Source organism: Candoia aspera, chromosome 5 (assembly GCF_035149785.1).
Source record: "Candoia aspera isolate rCanAsp1 chromosome 5, rCanAsp1.hap2, whole genome shotgun sequence".
NCBI classification, from domain to species: domain Eukaryota; kingdom Metazoa; phylum Chordata; class Lepidosauria; order Squamata; family Boidae; genus Candoia; species Candoia aspera.
In genome coordinates, this window is record NC_086157.1 from 106,201,041 (window position 1) to 106,228,656 (window position 27,616).

General features: G+C 49.3%; 1 protein-coding gene across 1 annotated transcript in view; it reads left to right on the forward strand.

The window, feature by feature from the left end:
* The first annotated feature begins 226 nt into the window (after nucleotides 1-226).
* The window catches only part of PRSS23 (serine protease 23), a 32,163-nt gene continuing 4,773 nt past the window's right edge, over nucleotides 227-27,616 (forward strand). Inside the window, exon 1 of the mRNA XM_063305899.1 lies at nucleotides 227-663. The gene's annotated coding sequence lies outside the window, so the exon portion shown is untranslated. The remainder of the gene's footprint in view (nucleotides 664-27,616) is intronic.

A 27,616-nucleotide genomic window follows, 5' to 3' on the forward strand; every position in this document is an offset into this window, starting at 1 on the left:
CCGCCCCCCGCAGACGGTCGCGCTGCAGAAAGCGCTTTGGGCGTCTCGACACTGAAGCGCCGAGTCAGCCGGTGGGTGCGCAGGGAGGGGCTGGCGTGTACCAAGCGGGGGAGGGGGGACAACCGGGGGGGGCGTTATGGAGGCAGGGGAGGGGCATTTGACCGGCCGGGGAAAATAATTACAAAAAGGGTGGGTTGGGTCACAAGGCGCCTGCGCCACACTGCCGGCTGCTGAGTCGCCCTGAACTTTTCCTCCGCCTGCCCGCCACCTTCGCCTCCGCCTCCTAGCTTTGGCAAGCGGGCTGAGCCCGAAGCTCGCAAGAGGGGCGCGGTGGGGCTCCCAGTTCGCACCTCCGCGGACCCCTCTTAACCCAGCTCCTCCTTGGCTCCCCTCCCTCCCCAATCCAGAAAGAAGAGGTCCGCCCGCTGGAGAAAGGCGGTCGGCGACCCTCGCGGACCTCCTCGCGCGTGGGGACGGGGCTCGCCCTGCGCTCGCGTGGAACGAGAAAGAAAAGCTCTGATTTATTGGCCGTGGACGGCAGCGCCGAACACCTGCAAGGGATGGGGTTGTGGTGTTCACCTGCCTGATCGTTGTTGTTACTTCAAAACCAAAGAAAACTTGGCTTTCAGAAGCACTGAAAACTTTCAGCGCTGTGTGGAAGAGGTAAGTTCGGAAGGAGAGAGCGCAACCCGAGGGTGGGTGGGGAGACCGGTGGCCCAGCCTCTGCCCTTGAAATCCACATCCCACGAGCCTCCCAGCCGACATGGCCAGTGATCAGGGATAATGGGAGGTAGAGTCCAACAACTATGAAAAGCGCCTCCCCCGCCCCCTCCCTCGTAGCCTGAAACACAACTGCAAGTCCTGTGCGTGTTTTGCGAGGCTTCCCAGTGGGGGCATTCAATTCTGCATTGAAAAGGCAGCTGAAAGTCGCCAACGAGGCATTCGTTTGAAAAGGGGCTGCTTTGGGGGCAAAATACCCCTGATTGAAAGGGGTCCTTTCTGCTGCTACAGTGGAGGTTGCTGGTGAGTCTTGTGGAAACAAAATTATCTTTCCCAAAGTGAGTGTATTCTGTAATTTGAAAGGCTACTTAGTGGTAGCCATGAAACTTGGGCAGTGAATCCGAGGAACTAGATGGTGGCAAATTTGGTGGCATAGCAAATGCTCTAGAAGACAGAAATGGTATTTCAAATGTTCTCAGTGGGTTGGAGTAGTGGGCTGAAATTAACAGGATGAAAGTTAGGAGGAACAACAGCAAAGTCCCTCACACAGGAAAGGGAAAACAAATGTACAGGAATAGAACTGGGGATACTTGGCTTGTGGTAAAATGTGCAAAAACGGTGTTGGTGTCAGGGGTGTGTGCAGGCTTTGGACAAACAAGTCAAGGCAGCCACTACCTTAATTTTGTTTGACCACACCCTATGGACATCCCTGCTTGGAATCATAATTGAACACAACATCAGCCAGCAGTGTGATGGTGCTGCAAACAAGACCAATGCCATTTTATGCTACATCAATAGAAGTTTAATTTCACAGTCATGGGAAGTAATACTTCCACTCTGATCTGTATGTGTTAGAAAAACTTGGAGTGTGACCTCCAATTCAAGATACTGCATCATAATGAAATTGCCAGGGAGCCTGGAACAGATGCAGAAAAGCGCAGGGGACTAGAAATTAAATTTTATTGAGATAAGAGGAGGAAGTGGGGGGGGGGGTGAGAGATTTCTATGCAGGTTGGTGCCATATAGAAGATCAAGACCTGCTTTCTGTCATCTTAGGGTGCAAGACACAGACTAAGAGCTTAAAAATCTAGGGAGGCAGATTCTGGGGGTAGGTTAGGAACCCTTTTTAACTACTGAATGAGGTGAGGAGCTCCTATTTACTGGATGTATTCAAGCAGAGGTTAGACAGACATCTGGTGAGAGATGCCTTAATTTGTGCCAAATGAGGATTGAATTCCGTGGACTGAATGGATTCTTCCAATTCTGTGGTTGCAGTTTAGAAAATTATAATGGAGACTTTCTTGGTGCCTGCTTGCAGTGCTTCTTTCCTGTTCCCTGAACTTAGATTACCTGTACATCTTTAATTGTCCAAAATAATTTGGACAATTAAAGATGTACAGTTGATCTCATAACAGCCTTCAGCCTTCCCCATATAAAGATAAAGGCAGTTGATCTCATAACACAACCTTCAGCCTTCCCCATCTGATTATGGCAAGCATTCCAGAATTCTCATCAGCATGCTTGGGAATTCTGTGGGCTGCAGTGTTTAGACCAGTGTTTCTCCACCTTCACCAGTGGAGAAGCCTGCAGACACATTTCATCTTGGGTAACATCCTTCTCTTTCCACTTGCCCAAACTCCAGGGATCAAGCAATGGCAGAAACTGATTTGTACGACATTTGCTTTTAACAAGGAGACCTTTCAAGGCCACTTTTCCATTATTCCCTGAATGTGCTGAGGAATTTAAGAAGCTCCTTCTATAAAATCAAAATGTGGGTCCCTGTAGCATTCTGGTAGCCGTTCTCCTGTGTTTTGGGCAGGACAAATATTCAACCTGGAAACTGGAAGGCAAAGTCTAGATTTTGCTTCTGGGTTACATTCCTTCTCTCTGCTGAGAAAGCACGTTGCTCTGTGCATGCTCAGTGACCCTTACGGTAAGACTTAGTAGGTACGTTGGAACTTACATTAAAAGTGTTGCATTGAAATTCGGAATGCTTCTTATGGTTGCTAAGTCTTGAGCCTGAAATTCTCCCTTGCTTTAAAATTTGGCACAAGATAAGGCAGCTGTTGCCAGCTGTTCATCCCTTATCCTTTTAGCTGATTGGTTGCTGTTCTGCAGTATCTCTGGAATTGGGTTTGCTTTTCTGCAACAGTCCTGTAAGGTAGGCCAGAACAACATAGCAGCATTGCAAACATTCTCAGACCCAGATGACTAACCAGTGAGTTTTCAGGCAAGACAGTTCAAAACAATTGTCTAATTCATGCTCTGACGGCTGACCTTAAATCATGCACAACTACATCAGACACCAAGTGGCTTCTTTGATCTGGGTTGAGGTTTTGCATTCTTAAATCAGAATATATCAAGCACTTCTGGGTATCTTTTGGAATGCATGTTCTAAATGTGTTTTTAATGAGAACATAAATAGCATATTTTTCCTTGTATAGAGATAAGGGCTTTTGACAGAAACATACAGTATGTTCTCTTTGGGAGAATTTTTTTGTACTTATTTTAGTGTAATTATATTAAGCTATGGCTAAAGAAAACATGCACAACTCAAGCAAAAAAAAGGGGGGGCAAGGTTCACATATGATGGAATATTCGGCGTTTCTTCTTATTTCTTTGAAGGAGTGTCTATTGTGTCTAACTGCTGCCAGCCACAGCTTCTGCACACATGTGACCATAGTCAAACAGACATTACAGCAATTTCCATGCAGATTGGTGTTCATATGTTCCCCTGATTCTGAGATTATTTCCCCTTAAGGAGAAATGCCCTGTTGACCCATCCAGCTGAGTTATTATTTGTTTGTTTCTTGATTGGATCTATACCCTGCCTTTTGAATCTGGCAAGTACTCAAGGCAATTAATTACATGAGTACCCTCCGCTGAAGCAAGATTTGTTTTCAGGCAAGGATCCATGTTACAGTTTGTCCCGGAAATCATTCCTTCTCCAGTTGCTGTTTTGCTGAAGTTCTCAAAACACAAGTGTGGGAAAAGGTACTTCAAGAGTAAGTAAAGTCTCCTTTGAGTTGAGGTGAACACCTTGTGGCTTCATGGGTGGCTTGACAACAATACAGAAGATTGCTTTCTTCTGGGAGATTTTTCCAGCTTCTCAGGCTAACCTAAAGCTCTGAGAGTCCTTGAAGGTCTCCCATCCAAATAGCCACCAGGTCTCATCCTGCTTAGGGAAGGGCACCCAGATGTCACCTGGAACCAGTCGATAGGTGGTGGAACACACAGAATCTACATTCAGTCCCTGCTTTTGGCAGCTAAAAGGACCAGGTTGAGATGACGTACAATAAAACGCCCTTTGCATAAAGAACAGTTGACATTTCTGAGCTGCAGGAACAGACAATTTAGTGTCTTTGAAATAAGACTGCATCCTCTGTTCCTAAATGACATGGAAACTATATAGGTAGTCCTTGCTTAACAACCTTAATTGGGGCTGGAATTTCTGTCGCTAGGTGATGCAGTCGTTAGGTGAAACATCACCGCACCGCTTAGCAATGGCAGTTTTGGTGGTCCCAGTTGCAGTCGTTAGGCAGCAGCTGCCTTGCAAACCGCCAGGCCAGGCACACCTCATCGGCACTGGGAAGAAGAAGATGGCGAAGGTCAGCAGCTGGGGGTGGCAGGGGCAGTGGAGGGCAGGACAGCCAAAAGGGCAGCAATGGGGGAGAGATAGGCAGGTGAGGGAAGCTGAAGTGCACGCTGCAATCATAAGTGCGGACAGGCTGCCAAGCCTGAATTTTGATCACGTGACCACAGGGGCACTGCAATGGCCATAACTTTGAGGACTGGGCATAAACACCATTCGTTCAGTGCCGTTGTAACTTTGAATAGTTGCTGAACAAATGGTCATTAAGTGAGGACTGCCTGTACATTGACAGTAAATCACATAGCACAGAATTGTGGGAATCCTAGGACTAATCTCCTCCTTTGAGAGTGAGGACCTCTGTTTTGTTTTTGATGTCCCTTTCTTAGGTCCTTTGGGGACATTTTGACCCTAACCTTTTGCAGAGTGCACTATCCACGGTTCCACCCTGAGATATGGACGTAATCAGTTGACGGCACTTACTATGTCAAAAAAGAGATAGGAAAGGAAAGGAAACAGAGGCGGAAATCCTAACTGAGATGGTGAGTCGGCTGAGGCGACCCAACGGCTCCCGCCCCCAACTCAGAACATGGCTTGACCTGTTCTGAGTCCAAGCTGAGCCCAGTTCCAACTCCCTCCTGCCCTTTAGATATCATTGGGAACATGAGAGACTTGGATCACTAAGCTCCCCTGGATTGTATCCAGACCTGGATTGCCTACTTATCTTAGCCGCGCCCCCCTCCCTGCCCCTTGGCTTGCCTGTTTTCATTGCTTGCTGTGGTGGGGGAACAAGGGAAGGCTTTCTTACCACTCACCCCACTTTTGTACTTGGTGTCCAGCTATGGCAGTGAGCCAGGTGCCAGGAATGCACAGGACAGTGTCCACCTTAGGTGGGTACAAAGAATGTGGTCTCCCAGCATCTGTTTAGTGATCTCCAGAGCCCCCTAGAGTGGGTACCCAAAATCAGAAGGAGTCTGGTATCATCCTTTCAGACGCTAACAGATTTTATTAGAAGGCATAAGCTTCTGTGAACAGCAGCTCCTTCCATCAGATACAATAGATCTGATGAATGCAGTGGGTCTCCACTGCATGTGATGAAGTGAACTACAGGTAGTCCTCACTTAACAACCACAATTGGGACTGGCAACTTCATTGTTAAGCGATGCAGTCATTAAGTGAGACATCACATGACCACAACCTGAGATTGTACTGCCAGCTTCTCCATTGATTCTGCTCGTTGGAAGCTGGCTGTGAAGTGTGCAAATGTTGATCATGTGACCACGGGATGCTGCAACGGTCGTAAGTGCAAGGACCAGTCGTAAAGTTATTTTTCCAGTGCTGTCATAACTTTGAACAGTTGCTAAACAGATCAGTCATTAAGTGAGGTCTACCTGTATAGCTCACAAGAATTTATGCTTTTTAATAAATTCTGTTAGAAAAGGTGATACCAGACTCCTCCTGATTTTGGGTTATGATAGATTAACATGGCTTTCTTCCTACAACAGTGTTTCTCAACCTCAGCAACTTTAAGATATGTAGACTTCAGCTCCCAGAATTCCACAACCCATGCATGGACTGGGGAATTCTGGGAGTTGAAGTCCACACATTTTACAGTTGTTGAGGTTGAGAAACACTGTCCTACAATCTATAGAGTGGGTGGGGACCCACATTTAGGCCCTGTTTTGTTCTTTTGAAAAGCTTAGGGCCAAATGGGCATCTTAAGCCTTACAACTGCTTAAGGTACCTATTTCGCCCTTGGAACACACCCAAACCTCCCAGCCTTGCCAGTTTTTGGAGAGCGATCTTGGCCAGCAGAGTTCCACATCCCTGAGCTAAGATGTTTATATGGTCTTCCTGTGCTGCTAGAACATATCCAGGTGTTCTGTTTGGGACAAAACAAGAGATGTGAAGGGATAGGAAGCACAGGGGTGATTAATCTTCCTCTCTCAATGCAACACGGTGTCGCTGAAAGCAACTTTTCATCCTAATTTTCACTAGGATCTAGAACAGTGTTTCTCAGACTTGGCAACTTTAAGAGGTGTGGACTTCAACTTCCAGAATTCCCCAGCCAGCATGGGCTAGAATGAGGCTGCTTTCATAACCCAGAGCCCTTTCTTTTAAAATCATTCCCTTTGTATAAACTAATTGCCTGGGATCATACATCACACTAAGCCATAATATGATGTGTTTGTTTTTGGCTTAGTAGGTTTTGTGAACTCAACCCATGGGTCTGTAGAAAGGTGCAAGGGGGAAGGAAAGGATGAAACACACAGTATGTTGTGATGCCTTGTGGCAAACTCTGCTCACAACAAATGCCTTTATTTTGTTTGTTATTCACATTTATTCACATTCACATTATTCACATTTCTATTACTGCCCATCTCCCCCCAAAAGGGAGACTCTAGGCAGTTCCAGCAAATGCCTTGCTGGAACCACTGCATGTACATTGCATGCGCATCCATAAAGGATGCTCTCGTGTCATGATGTCACAGTGCACATCTCATCATTTTGATGGAACTATGGCTTGCCAAAGGCGCCACTGAACCCAACTGCTGTAGTTTGTAAATTATGGCTTAGTATGATATGCAAACCCAGACATTTTTGGGTCACATAACTCATGGTTAAACAACCATGATAGTATGGTGTGGGAATCAGGCCACTGTTAACAGAGAAGGATTTTTGCCTGGTCGTTTTGACATGCCAGATTTCTGCCTAGTGATCTTTCTCTTCCTGCTGGGCACTCAAGAAGTTCACTATGCAATTTCTGCACCAGTAACCCCAAGTACTGCTGCCCCAAAACAACTTTCCAATTTTACAACTGTATTTGTTACATGTGATAGATGGCCTAGGCTTCCAACATATACATTATATTGGTGATTGAATCAGTTTGCTATTTGGTTACAGATGTGGACATTCTCTGGCATGGCTGCATTTGGGAAAAAATGCTTGTGGCTTTAGAATTCAAGAGCATAGCTCCACTTACAGATTTAATTTTGCTTGGTCTGTTTTTTATTTAGATACTTCAGAGTGTTACATAAAACTATTCCTTTGGAGAGATATTAATGTTTAACTTCTTATCTGAATGACTGGGAACACACCCAGTCATTCTCCAATGTTCTCCAAGCCATTCCCCCTCTTTCAGTCTGGCCAAAAATAGATGGCATTTTCTTTGGTTTTGGATGCTGACTGAGGTCTGTTAAACCAAAAGTTGATGAAAAACAAATGCCCAGCAATGATAATTCATTCTTTAATGAATGAATTGTACCTGTAGCTGGATCCCAAGGAAAACATGATCTTGGAAATGCCAATGTCAGCCTGGCTGCTTTTCAGTTCCTATGAAAACAGCTGATAATATCACACTGGTTTTATTGGGTGACTCCCTGGCAAAATTTGCTGCTTCCACTTCTATAAAAAGCTTTCTTTCCTGGCAACACCCGTTGGGCAATACTTTCTTGCCTGTCACTGGAAGTATCTTGAAATCTGAATCTGTCAAACAGGATCTGACAGCTCCAAAGATCTTGCCCTGAAGGAGCTCTAGCTGGTTTTGACACATCACCTAATCCAGCTTGTACTTGCCAGGTGACTCCACCGGCAACGGGAGATCTACTATGGTACCCTGGTTACAGTGTGACCTGGGACCCAGGGAGACCCAGGTCCAAGTCCCCATTTTTCTACATAGCTCACTGGGTAACTTTGGAACAATCTCTTCCTTTCAGACAGGTGTTGTGTAATGGTTGCCTATTCTAAAACACTATCAGACTCATGAGCAGGAACTCAAAGATATCTGATTTATTAAAGAATAGTATGCAGGATCACAGAGAAAGCTGAGAATGATAAAAGCGCGCCAAATTCAAACTAAAAACCCTCGGTGTAAATGAGATCCCTCCTCCCATAGAATCCTCCCAAGTTCACAATCCCAGGTGCTCCTAACGGTTTCTGATGGTCTGCAGGAAAAGTCCTTGAACAGAGCACATAACCCAAACACGTTCCATTGTAATGAACACAGATACAGAGCTTGGTACAAGGTTTCACAGCAACTCCCTCCCAAACAGAAACGCGTGTCAGCGCCATGGCATGTGAAACGTTACGATGTATACTGTACATTGAAACAGTGAGCATGACATACTGCCCCCCCAAAAGAAAGAAAACACTAAGCAGCAGGCTTCAAAGGGTAAGCAAGGTGGAAACTGAACTAAATCAGGAGCATTAACATGGCGAGCAGACACCCATTCAGGATGAGGAAAGTGTTTCTATCAGACCAGATACTGCCTCGAAGCTTGCAAGAATCAACGACCTCCTTGACCTCAAAGTGCTGTTGGCCATCAATCATGATCGGAGAAGGAGGAGGAGGTTGGGGATGCCAGCGGGAGGTGGTGGACAGGCTTGAGCAAGCTGCAATGGAAAACAGGGTGCAAGCATTTCAAATTGTGAGGCAGGTCCAATTTAACAGTAACTGGATTGATAAGCCCAACAATAGGGAAAGGACCAATGAACTTGGGAGCAAGTTTTTTAGAGGGTTGTGGTGACTTGATAAATTTGGTAGATAGATACACCTGATCCCCAATTTTGAGGTCGTGTTGCAAGGAATGATGCTTATCGGCTTGAAACTTGTAAGCAGCCTGGGCATCAGCTAAAGCTTGTTGAATCACCGGCCAGGAATCAGCCAGTTTAACAGTCCAGTCAGAGGCAGAACATGTTTGGGAAGGGGGTTGTGGCAGTTCAGGGATGGGAACAAAGTCATGACCAGAAACCACACAAAAAGGGGTTTGCCCGGTACTTTGATGGACAGCATTGTTGTAAGCCACTTCAGCAAAAGGGAGTAACTCCACCCAATCGTCCTAATGGTAGTTAATGTATGCTCTAAGAAACTGTTCAAGAGTGGAGTTCAAAATCTCAGTAGAACCATCAGTCTCAGGATGGGAAGACATGGATAGTGCTTATTTGGTGCCAATCAATTTTAAAAATGATTTCCAAAACTGGGAAGTAAACTGTGTCCCGCGGTCACTGACCAAATGGGAGGGGCTACCGTGGAGGCGGTAGATGTGGATGAGAAATAGGCGCGCCAATTGCGGGGCTGACGGGATGGATGCACATGGAATGAAATGTGCTTGTTTGGAAAAAAAAATCTTTTACAACCCAAATGACAGTTTTCTTCTGACTGGGAGGAAGATCTACAATAAAATCCATAGAAATCTCATCCCAGGGATGGGACGGGCTGGCCACAGGCTGTAGAAGCCCCTGTGGTTTCCCCCCATTACATTTTGACATTGCACAAACAGGACAGGAAACAACATAGTCTTTTACATTGTGTCTCAAGGTAGGCCACCAGAATTGACAACGAACCAAATGTAATGTTTTGATAAAACCAAAGTGCCCAGCAAGTTTATCATCATGGGAACCCTGTAAAATGTCAGCTCTTAAAGTTTCGGGTACATAAAGGCGGTGTTCAACCCATGCCAGACCATTTCCAAAAGAAACAGTGTCTTTATTAGCTAGCAACCAAGTGTCAGATTTCAGCGCCTGGAGAAAGTCCTTCTGTAACTGACAAAGAACTTGCACCTTCCGCTTCCCAGACTGGGCTGGGGGCGGGGTTGCTTGCGCACGGGTCTGGCTCTGAGTGACAGCAACCAAACCCAGTTGTGGTTCAGTGAGAACAGTCCCAACCACATCTGCCCCCTGATCAAAATCCTGAGGTAAAGGTGACAAAGCATCGGCCAGAAAGTTTTTCTTTCCTGGGATAAATTTTAACTGGAAGTTGAAATGACTGAAAAACTGAGCCCAGCGAATTTGTTTAGGACTGAGACGCCGGGAGGTGTGGAGGGCTTCCAAATTCCTGTGATCGGTCCAAACCTCAAAAGGGCATTTAGCGCCTTCAAGGAGGTGATGCCAGGCTTCCAAAGCGGCTTTTACAGCAAACACCTCCTTTTCCCAAATGTGCCACTGGCATTCGGTTTCAGAAAATTTTCTGGACAGATAAGTGCAGGGTTTTAAGTGATTTTCAGAATCTCTCTGTAACAATATAGCCCCAACTGAGGAGTCAGAAGCATCAGCTTGGACCACAAAGGGGCGTTCAGGATCGGGGTGCTATAGAATAGGCTCAGCAGGGAAAAGGGGTTTTAATTTCTCAAATGCTGCCTGGCATTCAGGCATCCAATTCAACACTGCCCCAGGGTTTTTTTTACTTTGCGTGTCTCCCCCAAGCCCTTGGTACGGAGTAAATCAGTGAGGGGCAAGGCAATCTCAGCGAACCCCTGGATAAATTGGCGATAGTAATTACTGAACCCGAGGAAACTTTGCAATTGCCTCCGGGTGCGGGGATGTTCCCAACTTAAAATCGCCTGAATTTTTGCAGGGTCCATTTCAATGCCCTTGTCAGACACCCTATAGCCCATATAGTCAAGTTGGGTCTTGTGGAATTCACATTTGGAAAGTTTGGCATAGAGTTTGGCATTTCTAAGCTTGCGTAACACCTGTTTGAGGAGGCGTTCGTGTTCCTCCTCAGTTTCAGTGTACATGAGAACATCATCTAAATAAACCAGGACCCCTTTAAACAAATGATCATGTAATACTTCATTAATCAATTGCATGAAGACTCCGGGCGCCCCTGCCAACCCAAACGGGAGGACTTTGTACTGAAATGAACCCAGTGGGCAGTTAAAAGCAGTTTTCCACTCATCTCCAGCTCGTATGCGAATGCGGAAATAGGCTTCACGAAGATCGAGCTTGGAGAAAATCTTGCCCTTAGACAAATAAGCTAACATGTCCTTCATGAGCGGAAGGGGGTACTTGTTGAAAATTGAGATGGAATTTAACCCTCGATAGTCTGTACAGAGTCGAAGCGTGCCATCTTTCTTTTCCCGGAATAGCACAGGGGCCCCAACTGGGGAATTTGCAGGTTCAATAAACCCCCTTGACAGATTTTTGTCAATAAAGTCCCGTAATGCCTCAAGCTCCTTCTGAGTCATTGGATAAATTTTTGGCTTGGGCAATTGAGCATTGGGAACCAACTCTATTGCACAGTCAGTTTTCCGATGGGGGGGTAGCTGATCTGCTTCCATTTCCCCAAAAACGTCCACAAAGTCTTGGTATCAATCGCTTCTAAATGTGCCAAGTTAGGGCGTGGCATGGCGGCCGCAGCCCTTCCAAACCCTGCACGTGCAGCTCTCTCCACTGTAGGAGCTTGGTAAAACTCATCCTTAAAAGTCAGAGTTCTGTGTTCCCAATTTATATGGGGGCTTCGATAGGTCAACCAAGGGGTCCCCAGAATTACCAAGGGATTGCCAACAGGTGCTACTACAAATTTTAAAGCCTCATGGTGGCTGCCCATTTGCATTGCGACAGTTCCAGTGAAATGGGTTGCCGGGCCGCCCCCCCGCTGTTGAACCATCCAACTGTGTGAAGATCAAAGGCTGCTGGAGGGGGAAGCTAGGCAGGTCCAAAGCAGCAACCAGATCAGGGTGAATTAAACACCTGGAACACCCAGAGTCTACCAAAGCCCAGACCTCTGTATTTTTGTGCGGGAGCCCAATTTCACTTTTACTGCTAAAGTGGGACAGTCAGCACTCACCATAGCATCCTCGCGCCCATCCTCCTCCACTTGCCCGCAGGCGCTCTTCATGGCAGGTGGCTGGCATTTCCAACGGGCTCCTTAGAGTCGTCTTCAGCCTCTCCCGAGAAGTAGAATACTTCCTCAGCATCAGCTGCGCCCTTGGCTGCTGTCATCCGCCACAAAGGGGGGGGGTGGCGATTTGGCCGGCAGTTTGCCCGCTCGATCTCCAGCCTTGGCTTTTGGGCAATCAGCTGCTTGATGCCCTTACTTTCTGCATCGGAGACACTGACCCCTTGCATAGCGCCAATCTCTCTCCTCATCCCAGGCTCTATAGCCTGGCCAGGCAGCAGTAGCAGCACTTCGGGGTCACCTCATGGTGGCTGGTGGTTTTTCAGGTCTTCTGGTTTGCATGAAGGTATGCTGAACATGCTCAGCCTTGCCTGCCAGACAGATCCATTCCTACAATGACTCTGGGTCGTCCCTACACAATGCCCACCATAGGACGTCCTGGTTGAGTCCCTCTTTAAACCATTCTATTAAGGTTGACTGAGACCAGTCGGGGATTTTCCCAGCTAGAGCCTTAAACTCCAGGGTGTAATCAGCTACTGACATTTGGCCCTGGGTAAGATCCTTCAGCGCCTTCTTAGCTCTTGCCTTGGCCAGAGGATCCTCAAAATGCAGCTTTAATGCCCCCATGAAGTCTTCAAAGTGCTGAAGCTCAGGGGAGTCAGCCTCACTTAATTGAATGTACCAGTCAGCCGCTCGACCCTTCAACTTGGTGGCAATGGCAGTTATCTTAGCCTCTTCGGAAGGGAAGTATGCTCCAAATTGCCTCATGTAACTTTTAGCATTAGTTAGGAAGAAAGATAACTTGGTTGGATCCCCATCAAACTTGACAGAAAAGTCTCTCATCCCCACTCCTGTTGGAGTGGAATCTGCGGCTGCTTCAGTGGTTGGGCCCCAAGTTACAGTAGCTCTCCATCTTCGGGGTGGGGACACTGGTGGTCGAGCCCTGCGGGGTGGAGATTCATCCCAGAGCTGTCTCTGGCCCCGCTCCGCCAGCGGTCTGGATGGGAGGATGGGGGATGGTTGCGTGAAGCTGGGATCTCTTCCGCGCCTCCCCTGCCCCCCCAATGACAGAGACAGGTTTCTTAGCATGTACTCCATCGATTCTATTTTGGCCTCCATCACTCTTAGCCTTTCAGGGGTTTGAGATTCCTCCCTCCCTCACGTGTTAGGCTGTCTCTCTGTTGATACCGTGGTAGATTCTACGTCTGGGGTCAGCGGAAACCGATACTTCCAGGATGCCTGGGACGTCCCTGGCTGGGGTTCTCCCATTTCATCCCAGGTGATCAACTCTGCGGGCAATTCGCTGGGTGCCGGTTGCTCTGGTTCTCCCCCATCGTCAGATTCCTCTACCTCAGGACTGGAACTCGATTCCTCCTGGAAATCTGCAGGTTCTGGGGTGAGGCTCAGTTCTCCTCTCTTGATCGTCGACTCGGGCATCAAGCTAGCCATCTCCTCAAGTCCCCCGGTCATGAGCTTGGACTCGGCCATCGTTAACTATTTTCCCTCACAAGAAACTAATCTTGGTAGGAGCTAACGGTACAACTTTGGTGATTCTCAGCTTTATGTAATGGTTGCCTATTCTAAAACACTATCACTCATGAGTAGGAATTCAAAGATATCTGATTTATTAAAGAATAGTACGCAGGATCACAGAGAAAGCTGAGAATGATAAAAGCATGCCAAATGCAAACTAAAAACCCTCGGTGTAAATGGGATCCCTCCCCCCATAGAATCTTCCCAAGTTCACAATCCCAGGTGCTCCTAATGGTTTCTGATGGTCTGCGGGAAAAGTCCTTGAACAGAGAACATAACCCATACACATTCCATTGTAATGAACACAGATACAGAGCTTGGTACAAGGTTTCACAGCAGCTCCCTCCCAAACAGAAACGCACTTCAGCGCCATGGCATGTGAAACGTTATGATGTATACTATACATTGAAACAGTGAGCATGACATGTTGTTACATGGATCAAATTAAAGGGAAATCCTCCTTTATGTGGCTTTCAGAGAAAAGAGAGCTTGTGAATACAGGGACTGAAAAAACAAAACAGTAGATCACCATCTGGGTTCCAAAAAGATAAAAGCTTTAAACATTTGGGACCACATGAAGATGGTTAAAGGGCCTTCACTGGCAGAGTGATGTGGGAAACATCTCATCTGATGATGCTGTGCCATTGGGGAGAGTTTGAATGAAGTAACTGAAAGGACTATATTCACATGTTGGCCATGTAAAGAGTTGGTGTCTGGGAAACAGAATCATGGTGCACTGCTGGGAATGTCAGATGGTTTGCACACCTCCATGGCCTGTTCCATCTTTCTGATATCTATGCTGGGGTCACATATCCTACTAACCTTTGGTTTGCTTAACTGTTGTTTGTTGAATCTAACCCAATTGTCTGGGTTCATACCTTGCCTTAGGCATTCAACCGTGACTTACAAACCCCAGAAACTGCATTCACATACGGTTTGATCAGGACCCACCCTACTCCTGCAATGAGCAATGTGTGAACTCTGTGCTCTAAAGAGTGAAAGGGAACCCATATTTATTTAAGCTTCTTTTCCTGCTTACATGGAAGAACTTCTAGGTACTTCTTCTTTGCTGAATGTGCAGAAGTCAGAAAGGGGGAAGCTAGGAATGGCAGGGGCCCTGGGGCAGTGTTGGTGGGAGGAGCATTATGAGTGAATAGCCCCTTTCCCCAGCTTTCCACATACTGTATGTTATGAAAACTACATCCAGATTCTTTTCTCATTAGTAGGACTACAGACATGATAGTGGTGTGGTGGGACTTGGTGGTGCTGCGAGTTAAACCATCAAGCTGCTGAGCTTGCCGATCGGAAGGTCGGCGGTTCGAATCCGCGTGATGGGGTGAGCTCCCGTTGCTAGTCCCAGCTCCTGCCAACCTAGCAGTTTGAAAACATGCAAATGTGAGTAGATTAATAGGTACCGCTTCAGCGGGCAGGTAACGGCATTCCGTTTAGTCATGCCGGCCACATGACCACGGAAGTGTCTATGGACAAACGCCGGCTCTTCGGCTTTGAGATGGAGATGAGCACCGCCCCCTAGAGTCGGACACGACTGGACTTAATGTCAAGGGAAGCCTTTACCTTTACTTAGGGCTACAGAACTGGGGAACCTCTAGATGGGAGCAAAGAGATGTAGAAAACCCTTCACACTCCCGTCACCCAGTGGTCATCTAGAGCTTTGCAGCTCAGATTGGTTAGTACTAGGGAGCATAACTGAGCCTTCGCTGTATTGACATAGGATCTTGGGAGGTTGGTCTCAATTCCTGATGCTGCCCTGGTTGGCTAACAAAATGTAGTGTCCTTATTGGTTGGGAGAAGGATGGATGGAATATCTTGAGCACACTGATTGGATGATGGATAATCAATGGCAAATGGCAGATATTGTTTGCCCTCCATCCTAAGATACAGGTATTCCCTCACTCAGGAATCTGCCAATGATTGATCAAGGCTGCATTAGTCACTTGAACACATACCCTGGAATGAACTGAGGAGACAGAGCACATGAAAAGCTTGCACACTGTGGCTATGTGTCAGTTTCAAGTGTCTGGGAACAGAATCTTTTCCAAAATGTTTTCCTCCCCAGTTGGCCCACAAATTATTAATCTGGATATGTATGGGCCAATGGGACTAGTAAAAATGTTGGGGAGGCCACTAGCTAATGTAAATATATTTGCAAGACAATTTATGCATAACTTGGTTGGATCTTGGACATTTCAACCCCATTCATTTCAGATGGAGCAGAATTCAGTACTTCTTTGGATAATGCAGCACCATCTTGCATGGTTAGTCTAGTTAAACATGCACTAAACCAGTAGATTATAAAGTGCTTAACTCTGCTGATGAACATATTTTCTGTTCAGTTACTAAATGTGCTTCCTCTCATATTACATCCATAAGAACTCCGCAAGGTAGGGTATTTGAAGAGGTTGCAGCTAGTCAAGTTGGTGCACAAAGTGGAAGTTAGACCACAGATGTTCCCAGAACAGATATGAAATTGTCCTTTACTGAATTGCATTTAGGCCTTTCTCCACTTCTGTTGACTGTGGGGTCCTTCTTGTTTAGGTAGAAATTGAACTCAGGGTTTTTCCATGGGCAGATCTGAACATTCTTCCTTTTTAAACCTTTCAGAATGCCCTGTGATTATGTCCTGTGATGTCTTAATAGACATTATACCTCCTTCAAGTCCTCTAGAGATGCTTAAAGTTATTTCCCATCATCTGCAGGTGATGGGACTTGTAGTGCAAAGCGTCTTGCAGGTATATATTTGGGGAGACTGGTCTAAATTCTAAAAAAAAAAAAGAATAATATGTATTGGGAAAAGCTGTCTGAGAGGAAGGGTAAGATCAGTGGATTCCACAAAAGAAGATGGACAGTTGATGGCTTCATGTGGACCCCAACCCCATTCTTGCTATCCCCCAGATTGTGCTACTGAACTTCACCCACCACCAAAAAGCTTTCTATGAAATAAAGGTGCAACTTGGTGTATGAAGCCACGGGGAGGTTTATGACTCTGATTTTATTTTTAAAAATACCCACCAAGCTATCCAAAAGCAGCCCTCCCAAATTATTGCTCCCCACTGTGACAGGCACACATCACTGTCATGTGCCCCATAAAACTTGAAGGCTGGTTTCTCTGTCTTTGAAGCTTTCCAGCCTCTATCGTAACGAATTCTTTTCCAGCGCAAACCCAAGCTGTTTTTCAAAGGAAAGGAGGGGGGAAGGAAGACAAGCCAGAATAAGTCATTCTTCAAGTTGCCCTGCCAGCTGGTAACCAAATAACATCATGATCCTATTACTTTTGCGTATGTGGGTGCAGTTGAGCCCAGTATATCTGCTATGTGACTACTGTATGTGCTGGCAGGCAGCCTAGTTTAGACACTTCCAGACTGCTGTTTTTTTTCCAGCAGGTCTCGTCTCCTAACCCTCAAATTAGCAGGGATTTGGGCAAAAGGGATCAGCGGGCTCATTGCAGCCTTTCAGCACCATCCCTAGGGATTGGTTGTAATAGATACGGCCTGTGTTTTTAAAAATGCCTCCCGGGTTTTAGAAACGGCCATTCAGCAACCTTGATTGCAGCCTTAACCAGCCACCGAAAAGGGCTGGCTCTTTTGGCAAAGGTGGAAGAGAGTTGGGGTAGGTTTGCCTTCTGCCATTTGTTTTAGGAATTTCTTTTGCATCTCCCCTCCATCCATTTCCCCCTCTACTGTTAACCATGGTCCATGGAAAAAGTACCTTCATCGCAAGCTGTAATGGAGGTTATGGTTTTCACACCCCTTCCCATCCTAGGAATTCTATCCAATGAGTGGGTTTGGAAAAACACCTCCTAAATAATGACTTAAAAAAAAACCCAGGAAAGAATCCTTATTGAAAAGTGATTCATGGAATGATAGATAGGTAGATAGATAGATAGATAGATAGATATAGATATGTACAATTTGAAACACACACACACACACACGCTTGAAGAAAGACCCTGTGCTCACCACCATGCTATATTTTTGAGAATTAAAAAATGCTGTTTGTATTTCACCCAAAATGTAGGTATAGCTGTGAAGACAACATTCACTGGCTACCTACTGCTGTTCTGAATATTGTTAAATATTCCACGTGGCTCAGGAACAGTGCCCCAGGGAAATATGTAACCCAGGACCGAGCAACCTAGTATCTTCCAAATATTTTGGCTTTCAGTTCTCATCCCCACAGCCTTGGTGGCCAGTGCCAAGGGATTATGGGAACCATAGTCCAAAACATCAGGAGAGCACCAGGGTGCTGACTCCCATCAAAGGACATATGCCATTAAAAAAAAAAACTGTTCCAACAAAATATTGTAGTATAGAGAATTCCTCTTTGCTCCTTCTGCTGGTTTGTGGTGCCCTCCATAAAACTTAGTTCTGTTACCTGCACCCATCTTCTGAACCCTTCCTCTGAGCCTTCATTGACTTGTACTAAGGTCCTGCTTTTAGGGTGTGGGTTCTGAAAGCTTGCTGTATCATAACACCCAAATGACAAATGAGTTAATGTAGAGCTTTGAGTTTATGACCTTTCCACTCTGGGTGGCTCCTGACCCACAGTTTGAAAACCCCTGCTTGGTGGTGGTGAGTCCTGAAGTATGCTAATAGCGCCCTCCCTGGACTGTGGGTATCCCTGTTTTGTTTACTTCATAAGCACTGGCACTCACAACTAAACATCAGAAATGATACTAAGTACAAAAAGAAGCTAATTTTCTTCTGATCAGAATATACACCCAATCCCCCCTCCCCAGCCTTAAAAGAAGGAAGACAAAATCTCCCGTTGTTTTGGGCACTTACCCAACATTAGCTGGCTAAAAGTGATGGTGGAGCTAAGAATAAAGATGCAGTTTTGCTGAGCTGATCTTTATGTATTGACTCACCCTGTAAGTTGCATTTGCCATCAAGGAGATGCCTGGGGCAATGTAGACATGATCATAACAACTTTTATCATAACTCCAGGAAATATTGGAGCAAACCACAGGTATCAGCAGGCAGGGCCAAGGGGAGGCCAATGATTAAAGCAGCATGGTGTCTTTTCAATGCAAACACCACCCCTTTTGTTCACATGGCATGATGTCATGAACACTGAAAATGGGTGGAGCTTCCATTGCAAAGGTGTGATCCTGCTGTCATTTTGAAGAATGCCTCCAATTCTGCAGACAGCTCTGGAGCAGGCCACATTTTTTACAGCAATATCCAAAAATCACATTAAAATTAAAACTATGGCCTTGCATAAAATATTACACTCCTCTTGGTTGTCTTTCTTGGTTCTTTGCCTAGCCTGTTTGCCAAGCCTTCCTTGGGTCAGAAGGTTTAGATGTTCCTACAGTGGACCTTCGCTCCTCTTCCCAGTGTGAAGTAGAAACCAGTTTTATTTCATTTTGTTCAATGAGAACAGGTTCAAAACACTAAGATTAGCAAATGACCTTGTCTGCTGCTATTCTTCGACTGAGCCTGCCTTTCTGATTTATTCTGAGGACCATACTGCAGCAACTTCTGAGATTCTGGGAAGAAGACCAGGATGGAATAAAAGGCAAACAAACTCTTGGTGCAGTGTCAACATTTGGCACTGATTGGCTTTGCTTTGCGACGATCTCTCCAAACTCCTAGTTTCCTCTAAGAAGCTGGAAAGGGTGGCTCCACCTCTTCTGGAAATATCTTGTGCAAATCCTCCAGAGTTCCTGTCAATGGGCCTATAGGTGCAAAAGGTTTGCCCATCTCTGTTCTAGGCATTTCCATACACCCAGCCACCCCAGCCGTCAAACAAGAGCAACATGTGGTAGAACCTGGGGTAAGGCAGAATGGAGCTGGAGAAAAGTCATCCTGTTGTATAAAACCAATTACAGGATTTATACAGCCCACCCCACCCCAACCGGTACACACTCAATTCTTCCCTTCCTCGCCCAGCACTAGGACTGGCGGTATGTTCTGTTCATTTGCGGCATTTCAAGAATGAAGCTAAGCTGCTCCAACTATTATTGATTTAACCCCAGCTGGGCTTAAATATGCATAAGATGCATCTAATAGCTATGGTTTGTTTGAGTAATCCTGACCAGGAGTGGGCAAGTTTTCCTCCCTCTTTGCAGTGGGGATTCTGATGCCTGTGGTGCTTGAGCTGCCTGGCTCAGTTTCAGATAAAATTTTCATTTTTTTCCCTCTCCTCCATGCTGTTTTCATGCGTTTTGTTCTCTGCTACTGAACAGCTTTCTATCTGATGCTGAACAGCTTTCTTTCCTCTTGTGTATCCAGACTGCTTTGGACAATGTGTCTTTGATTTTTTTTTTTTCCATGATGAGTAGAAATGTGGGGAGCCAGTTTGGGCTTCATGATGTTTTTGGAGCCTCTTGAAACCAGCAACATGGTAGTGCAGAGGTTCTCAAGTTGTGGGTCAAGACTCCCCAAGGGGAGTTGTGAGCAATTTAATTGGGGGGGGGCTTGCAAAATTTGTTTAAACATTGCCTTAAGCATGGTAGAGTCCATCTCTGACTTTTGAGTATTAATAATTTACTGACCGGTTTCCTTTCCTTTTATCCCTCTGCAAGAAGTATGTGAAACACCGCCCACAACTATATTCTGTGAATTATTATGCTACAGAGTGCTACTTTCAAATAAACTTCTTTTACCCTTCCCTATTCGTGAATTTTACAAAACATTTACATTTATCTGTTGAAATACATTGCTATGTCAAAAATATTTTTTGAGTTTTGAAGTTTGCTTCGATTAAAGCTTATTTTGTGGCTTGGGAGGTGGGGTGGTGGGGGAATGTGTTATGCCCTGATCAGCTGGAGCAGAGTGTAAGCTGCACAAGGTAGGGGAAGCTTGCAGATGATGGTTTGGAACCGTTTATTTATTTATTAAATTTATAGTACCGCCCATCTCCCCTGCTGGGGGACTCTGGGCGGTTTACAATAAAAGCAATAATAAAAACATCTAAGCTTCAGTCTAAGCTGAATTTCCAACCGTTTTACTAGCAGCTGACATAGGAGGCATCTGTACTTCCTTCTGTGAAATGAAGGAACACTTTTATGCCTATGTGGGTGTGTCCTTCTGCTTTCAGCTCATGCTGCATCTCTGTATGTCTGTGTATACTTGCTCTTTGGAAAACATAGGGGAGTGCATATGCTCCACTCCGGGCCATGTGATCAAAAGGGAGAAGTTTGTTGTTTATTCGTTTAGTTGCTTCCGACTCTTCGTGACTTCATGGACCAGCCCACGCCAGAGCTTCCTGTCAGTCGTCAACTCCCCCAGCTCCCCCAGGGACGAGTCCGTCACCTCTAGAATATCATCCACCCACCTTGCCCTTGGTCGGCCCCTCTTCCTTTTGCCCTCCACTCTCCCCAGCATCAGCATCTTCTCCAGGGTGTCCTGTCTTCTCATTATGTGGCCAAAGTATTTCAGTTTTGCCTTGAATATCATTCCCTCAAGTGAGCAGTCTGGCTTTATTTCCTGGAGGATGGACTGGTTTGATCTTCTGGCAGTCCAAGTGTCATGCGCTGCCTCCCCCTGAATAACATTCAGACACTGGTTTGCGAATCAGGCTCCGGTTTATTGCAGGGCAGGTACAGCGTTGGTAGAAAAAAGCTGAGAGTGACAGGAGCGCGCCGGTGCGGGGTTTAAATACCCCGCGCCGGTCAGCGCCCCCTCGCTCACGGTCACGTCACCCCCCTTTGTCCCATGCGTTGCCCTGCCGGTGGGTGAGGGTTTCCGGGATCGCCCATCATCAGGTTTCCATTCTCCTGCTGATTGCTTTCAGCTGGGCGATCCCCGTTGTATTGCCTCTGATGGTTTGGGTGGCTCCGTGATTCATTTGGCTATTGTTTGTTGGCCGTTAGTCGTTGTAGGTTGATGGCTACTTAACTTGTACCCCTTCACCTATTTCCTTGTCATTGTCATGTGTGCCATTGCGCTGATGACTTTAGCTCAACGGCACTCATGACATACTGCCCCCTTTTCGAATAGTGTTCTCCCCCGGGTTTCTGGGTTTTCCCCGTGGAGCTGTCAAAACGCCACATTTTTTTTTTTTTTTTTCAAAGTTCCCGCCGGAGTAGTTGTCGCCCCTCCCTTTGCTCCTCCCTCTACCACGTGCCTTCCCAGGGTGTGTCCATGGTGCGCATGCTCGGGTTCTGACCTGGCGTGCGCATGCTCCAACCACACCCTGTTTGTTTGGCTCAGTTTGGCGAGGCGAGAGGCGTGGCTGGTCGGGTGCTTCTCAGCTCCAGGTAGGGCCCTTCTTTTCTTATTTAGAGTGCGTCGCTTTTGTTGTGTCTCCTGGGCGTTGCCCCCAGGTTGCCCTGTTGACTTGCTTGCCACTCCCCCGCGGCCGGGGGGCGGGGGGAGGGTGCTGGCGATCGTTTGTCACCACCTCGTGGGCCCGGGGCGGGGGGAGTGAGTCCCGGGGGGGGGAAGGTCCACCCAAGTCGCGGGCTTGGGGGGGGCCCTTTCCCTTGGGGCACGGGAGGCGGGGGGGGCCTGCGGGGGGGGTTTGGTTTTGCTGACCTTGGTTGCGGTTTGTCGGGGTATGCCCGGTGAAATGCTCTGGTCAGGTCAGGCGCGTTAACGTTGTGCGCCGCCACCCATTCCGGGTGGGGGAAGTGTTTCCACCTGACCAGATAGTGTAGAGTTCCTCGTTGCTTGCGGGAGTCGAGGATGTCCCTTATCTCGAAGTGGAGTTGCCCGTCGATCATTAGCGGTGCGGGCTGTGGCGTGCTTGGGTGCCATCGGGAGGTGGTTGCCGGTTTTAGGAGGCTGGTGTGGAACACCGGGTGGAGTCTCCGGAGGTTGTGTGGCAGGTCCAGGCGTATTGCTACCGGGTTCACTATTTGCGTGACTCGGAACGGCCCGATGTACTTAGGCCCCAGTTTTTTCGAGGGTTGGGTTGACTTTAGGAACTTGGTGGATAGATAGGCCATATCCCCCGCCTGGAACGTCGGTTGTTGGCGCCGGTGCTTGTCGGCCTGCTCTTTGTAAGCAGCCTGTGCCTCCTTCAGCGCCGCCGTGATTACTGGCCATGCTTCCGCGATCTTCCGTCCCCAGTCGCTGGCGTCCACCTGGGGTTCCGGGGGTTGAGGTAGCTCCGGTATGGGGACGAAGTCGCGCCCCGAGACTACTTCGAACGGAGTTTTCCCCGTGCTCGTGTGGACGGCGTTGTTGTATGCGACTTCGGTGAACGGGAGCAGTTCAGCCCAGTCGTCTTGGTGGTAGTTCGTATATGATCGTATAAATTGCTCTAAGGTGGCATTAAGAACCTCAGTGGCTCCGTCCGTCTGAGGATGCCAAGCCGTAGATAGGGCCTGTTGGGTCCCCGTCAGCTTCAGGAAGGCCCGCCAGAATTTGGAGGTGAACTGTGTGCCCCTGTCGGTCACCACACGTGCGGGACATCCGTGTAGCCTGTACACGTGGATGAGGAAGAGTTTGGCTAGCTGTTGTGAGGATGGGACCGACGTGCAGGGGATGAAGTGGGCCTGCTTTGAGAAGTAGTCCTTCACCACCCAAATGGCCGTTTTCTTCTGGCTGGGTGGGAGGTCCACTATAAAATCCATAGAGATTTCCTCCCATGGGCGGGAGGGTTCTGCCACCCGTTGCAATAGCCCCGCGGGTTTGCCTGGTGCCCGTTTGGCCCTAGCGCACGTTGGGCAGGACGCCACGTAGGTTTTTACGTCTCGCCTGAGCGCGGGCCACCAGAATTGGCGCCGTGTTAGGTGTAGGGTCTTGAGGAACCCAAAGTGTCCCGCTTGCTTGGCGTCGTGTGACCTATGCAAGATCGCCTGGCGTTGCGAGTCCGGGACGTAGATTCTGCCTTCCCCCCATGCCAGGTCTTGCGCCATCGTTACCTTGTCGGGGTTCGCCAGGAACCAGGGGTCGGTTTTGAGGGCGGCGGCGAGGTCCGTGCGCATTCCCCCTGGTAGTTGCGGTTGGCTTCTTTCCGTCGCCGGTTGTCCCGCCGTCGGCTGCGCCGTAGCGTCGAGCTGCCTCCGTGCGCCGCTTCGGGTGGTCACGGCCATCCCCAGTTGCGAGGCGGATAGGACCGTCCCAATGGTGTCTGGGGCGGGCTCTTCGTCTTGGGGCAGTCGGGAGAGGGCGTCGGCCAGGAAGTTCTTCTTGCCCGGCATGAACTTCAGCTGGAAATCAAAGCGGCTGAAGAATTGGGCCCATCGGACCTGTTTTGGGCTAAGGCGTCTAGGCGTTCGTAGGGCCTCGAGGTTCCGGTGGTCCGTCCAGACCTCGAATGGTTGGGTGGCTCCCTCGAGTAGGTGTCGCCATGTCTCTAGTGCCGATTTCACCGCGAAGGCTTCTTTCTCCCAGACGTGCCATCGCCTCTCTGTCTCGGAGAACTTCCTTGACAGGTAGGCGCATGGTTTCAGGAGCCCCGTGGAGTCTTTCTGTAGCAGGATGGCTCCCAGGGAGAAGTCTGAGGCGTCGGCTTGGACCACGAACGGCCGTTCTGGGTCCGGGTGCGCGAGGATTGGCTCCGTAGTGAACAGCGCTTTCAGCTTGTTGAATGCGGTCTGGCACGCGGGAGTCCAATTCAGCACTGTGCCTGGGTTCTTGGCGCGTCGGGTGTCCCCCACCCCTTTGGTTTTGAGGAGGTCCGTTAAGGGGAGGGCTATCTCAGCGAACCCCCGGGCGAATGACCTGTAGAAATTCGCGAATCCCAGGAAGCTCTGTAGTTGCCGTCTGTTGCGGGGCCGCTCCCAGTTTAGCACCGCTTCGACTTTTGCGGGGTCCATTTCGATGCCATCCCCGGAGATTCGATACCCCAAATAGTCTAGGCGCTCTTTGTGAAACTCGCACTTTGTAGGCTTCGCATAGAGCTGCGCCCTTCTGAGCTTGTCGAGGACTTGCCTGACTAAGGTTACGTGTTCCTCGTGTGTTTTTGTGTAAATAAGGACGTCGTCGATGTAGACCAGGACCCCTTTAAACAGATGTTCATGCAGTACCTCATTGATGAGCTGCATGAACACCCCAGGGGCCCCCGCGAGTCCGAAGGGCAGTACCTTGTACTGGAAAGCGCCTAGGGGGCAGTTAAACGCCGTCTTCCATTCGTCCCCCTCCCTGATTCGGATGCGATAGTACGCCTCGCGAAGGTCCAATTTGGAAAAGACTTTGCCCGTGGACAGGTGGGCGAGCATGTCCTTCACCAGGGGTAAGGGGTATTTGTTGGACAGGGAAGCCGCGTTTAGGCCCCGGTAGTCGGTGCAGAGCCGTAGGGTCCCGTCTTTCTTCTCCCGGAATAAGACGGGGGCTCCGACCGGTGAGCATGCTGGCTCTATGAATCCCCTGTCTAGGTTTTTATCGATGAACTCCCGGAGGGTTGCCATCTCCTTCGGGGTCATCGAATAGATCTTTGGTCTAGGTAAGGGGACGTCGGGCAGTAGGTCGATCCGGCAATCCGTCTTGCGGTGGGGGGGTAGTTGGTCCGCCTCTGCCTCTCCGAAGACCTCGGAGAAGTCGGCGTATTGTTCTGGTAGGTCTGCTGTGGTAGCGGCGTTGTCTTGTGTGGTCGCCTCCGCTCGTCCTACCGTGGGGTTGCTTTTGCCAGCTGGTACTGGTGCTCGATACTCGCCGTCGCCGAATGTGAAGGTGCGGGTCGCCCAGTTGATCCGCGGGTTGTTTTTCGCGAGCCATGGCATCCCCAGGACTGCAATGGGCCGTCCGATGTGCGTGACTACGAACGATGTGCGCTCGGTGTGAGTGCCCATTTGCAGGGTGACCGGCTCGGTTTGTAGCGTGGCTGGTTTTCCTCCCGCTGTAGAGCCGTCCAGCTGGTGGAATGCCAGCGGCGTGGGGAGGGGGAAGCAGCGGAGGTCGAGTTTGGCGACTAGGTCGGGGTGGATGAGGTTTTTTGAGCACCCCGAGTCCACTAGTGCCGCGGCCGTGGTGGCTCCATTGCCGGTAGAGAGTTGAATTGCTGCCAATATTACGGAGCTTTTGTCGTTTCGTTGAGGTGGTCCGCGTTGCTGTCCCACCGCCTGCCTCGCCACGCGTCTCAGAGCAGGCGGGGAGCATTTCCCGCCGGCTGGTCGGGGTCGGTATTGTCCTCTTCCCCCCAGTGAGCGTCCCAGCCCTCTTTCGGTGTCGCTGTGGCCACGGTCATTCGGCGGTGAGGCGGCGGCCCCGGGTTGGGTGGTTTGGGGCTAATTTTCGGGGTGGGCTTGGGCGCGCTGGTCGGCGGTCGGTTGGCGAAGCAATCCGCCGTCTTGTGCCCTAATTTGCCACACCTCCCGCAGGGCTCCCGGTTGAACTTCTTTTTTGGGTATATGGGGCCGGCCATCCCCCCGTGTGGTGCGGGTACCTTTTTCCCGGCATCGTTTGTGTCTTCCGTGGTTGTCATGAGGAAGGTGCGGTGCGCGTGTTCGGCTTTCCCCGCGAGGTGGATCCACCCGTGTAACGTTTCTGGGTCGTCGCGGTAGAGGGCCCATTGGAGAACGTCGCGGTTGAGCCCCCTTTTGAAGATTTCCAGCAGGGTGGTCTCGGACCAGTCGCTGACCTTCCCCGCGAGGGCTTTGAACTCCAGGGCGTAGTCAGGGACCGTGCGGGTGCCCTGTTTAAGTCTTTGGAGTGCGCTTTTCGCCCGTACTTTGGCTAGGGGGTCTTCGAAGTAGTTTTTCATCTCTTTGATGAAAGCAGGGAAGGTGGCGAGGGCGGGGGAGCTGGACTCGTACAGTTGGACGTACCAGTCCGCCGCCCTGTCTTGGAGTTTGATCGCCACGGCGGCGATCTTGTCGGCCTCGGAGTCATAGGAGTGTCCGTGCCTCCCCATGAACTCCCTAGCGTTGGTCACAAAAAACGAGAGTTTTGTGGGGGTCCCATCGAAGAAGATGGGGAAGTCCTTTGGGGCCCGGGCGTTTTGTGCGGCCCCGCCTCTCGCTTCTCGGGGTGTGGTGTCGGCCGCCTGTGCCGTCGGCTGGCCCTCCGCTGGCCCGTGTGGGTTCGATGCTTCGCTCGGGGTGTGGGCTTGTGCGGGGACGTCGTTGGGTGGCGCGGGGGGCATAAGCGCCTGGAGCATGGTCCGGAGTTCCGTCAGCTGAGCCCGCATGGCCGCGAGTTCAGCTCGTGCCTCCTCGTCCACAGCCCGCGCCGCCGCTGGGGCCGGTTCCGTTGGCGCGTCCTCGGGGGTGGGTTGCCGGCGGGGTTCATCGTCCCTCTGCCGCGGGTCCGCTTCCTCCGCCGTCTGATGGGTGTCTCCGTCGTCCTACTCCGTGTTGAGCGCCGTGGGGCTGTCGCTCCACGCCCGTTGCTGGGGTGCGATGTGGGGCGCGGGGTCCTCCGCTGGTTTCGGAAGTCGTGCTGCTCCCTCCCGCGGTCGGGTTGCCTCCGTCGCCATCTCCCCTTGGGGTTGGAGCTGAGGCTCGGGTCGGGTGGGGTGGGCGTCCATGGCTCCGGGAGTCCGCGGTGCCTCTGGCCTTGGTCGGTCCTCCTCTGTCTCTTGCCGCGCGGCTCGCCCTCCTTGCCCGCGCCGTTCCGGCCTCATCTTGCTGGTCTTCTCGCCGTCTACTCCTCCCGCGGCTCGTTGTCGTCCGGTGGGGCTCGGCGAGGCTGAGTTTATGACTCTCAGCTTTATGTCATGCGCTGCCTCCCCCTGAATAACATTCAGACACTGGTTTGCGAATCAGGCTCCGGTTTATTGCAGGGCAGGTACAGCGTTGGTAGAAAAAAGCTGAGAGTGACAGGAGCGCGCCGGTGCGGGGTTTAAATACCCCGCGCCGGTCAGCGCCCCCTCGCTCACGGTCACGTCACCCCCCTTTGTCCCATGCGTTGCCCTGCCGGTGGGTGAGGGTTTCCGGGATCGCCCATCATCAGGTTTCCATTCTCCTGCTGATTGCTTTCAGCTGGGCGATCCCCGTTGTATTGCCTCTGATGGTTTGGGTGGCTCCGTGATTCATTTGGCTATTGTTTGTTGGCCGTTAGTCGTTGTAGGTTGATGGCTACTTAACTTGTACCCCTTCACCTATTTCCTTGTCATTGTCATGTGTGCCATTGCGCTGATGACTTTAGCTCAACGGCACTCATGACACCAAGGCACTCTCAGAATTTTCCTCCAACACCACAGTTCAAAAGCATCTATCTTCCTTCTCTCAGCCTTCCTTATGGTCCAGCTCTCGCAGCCATATGTTACTAAAAGGGAGAAGGGGGGGGATCCAAATGGTGCCA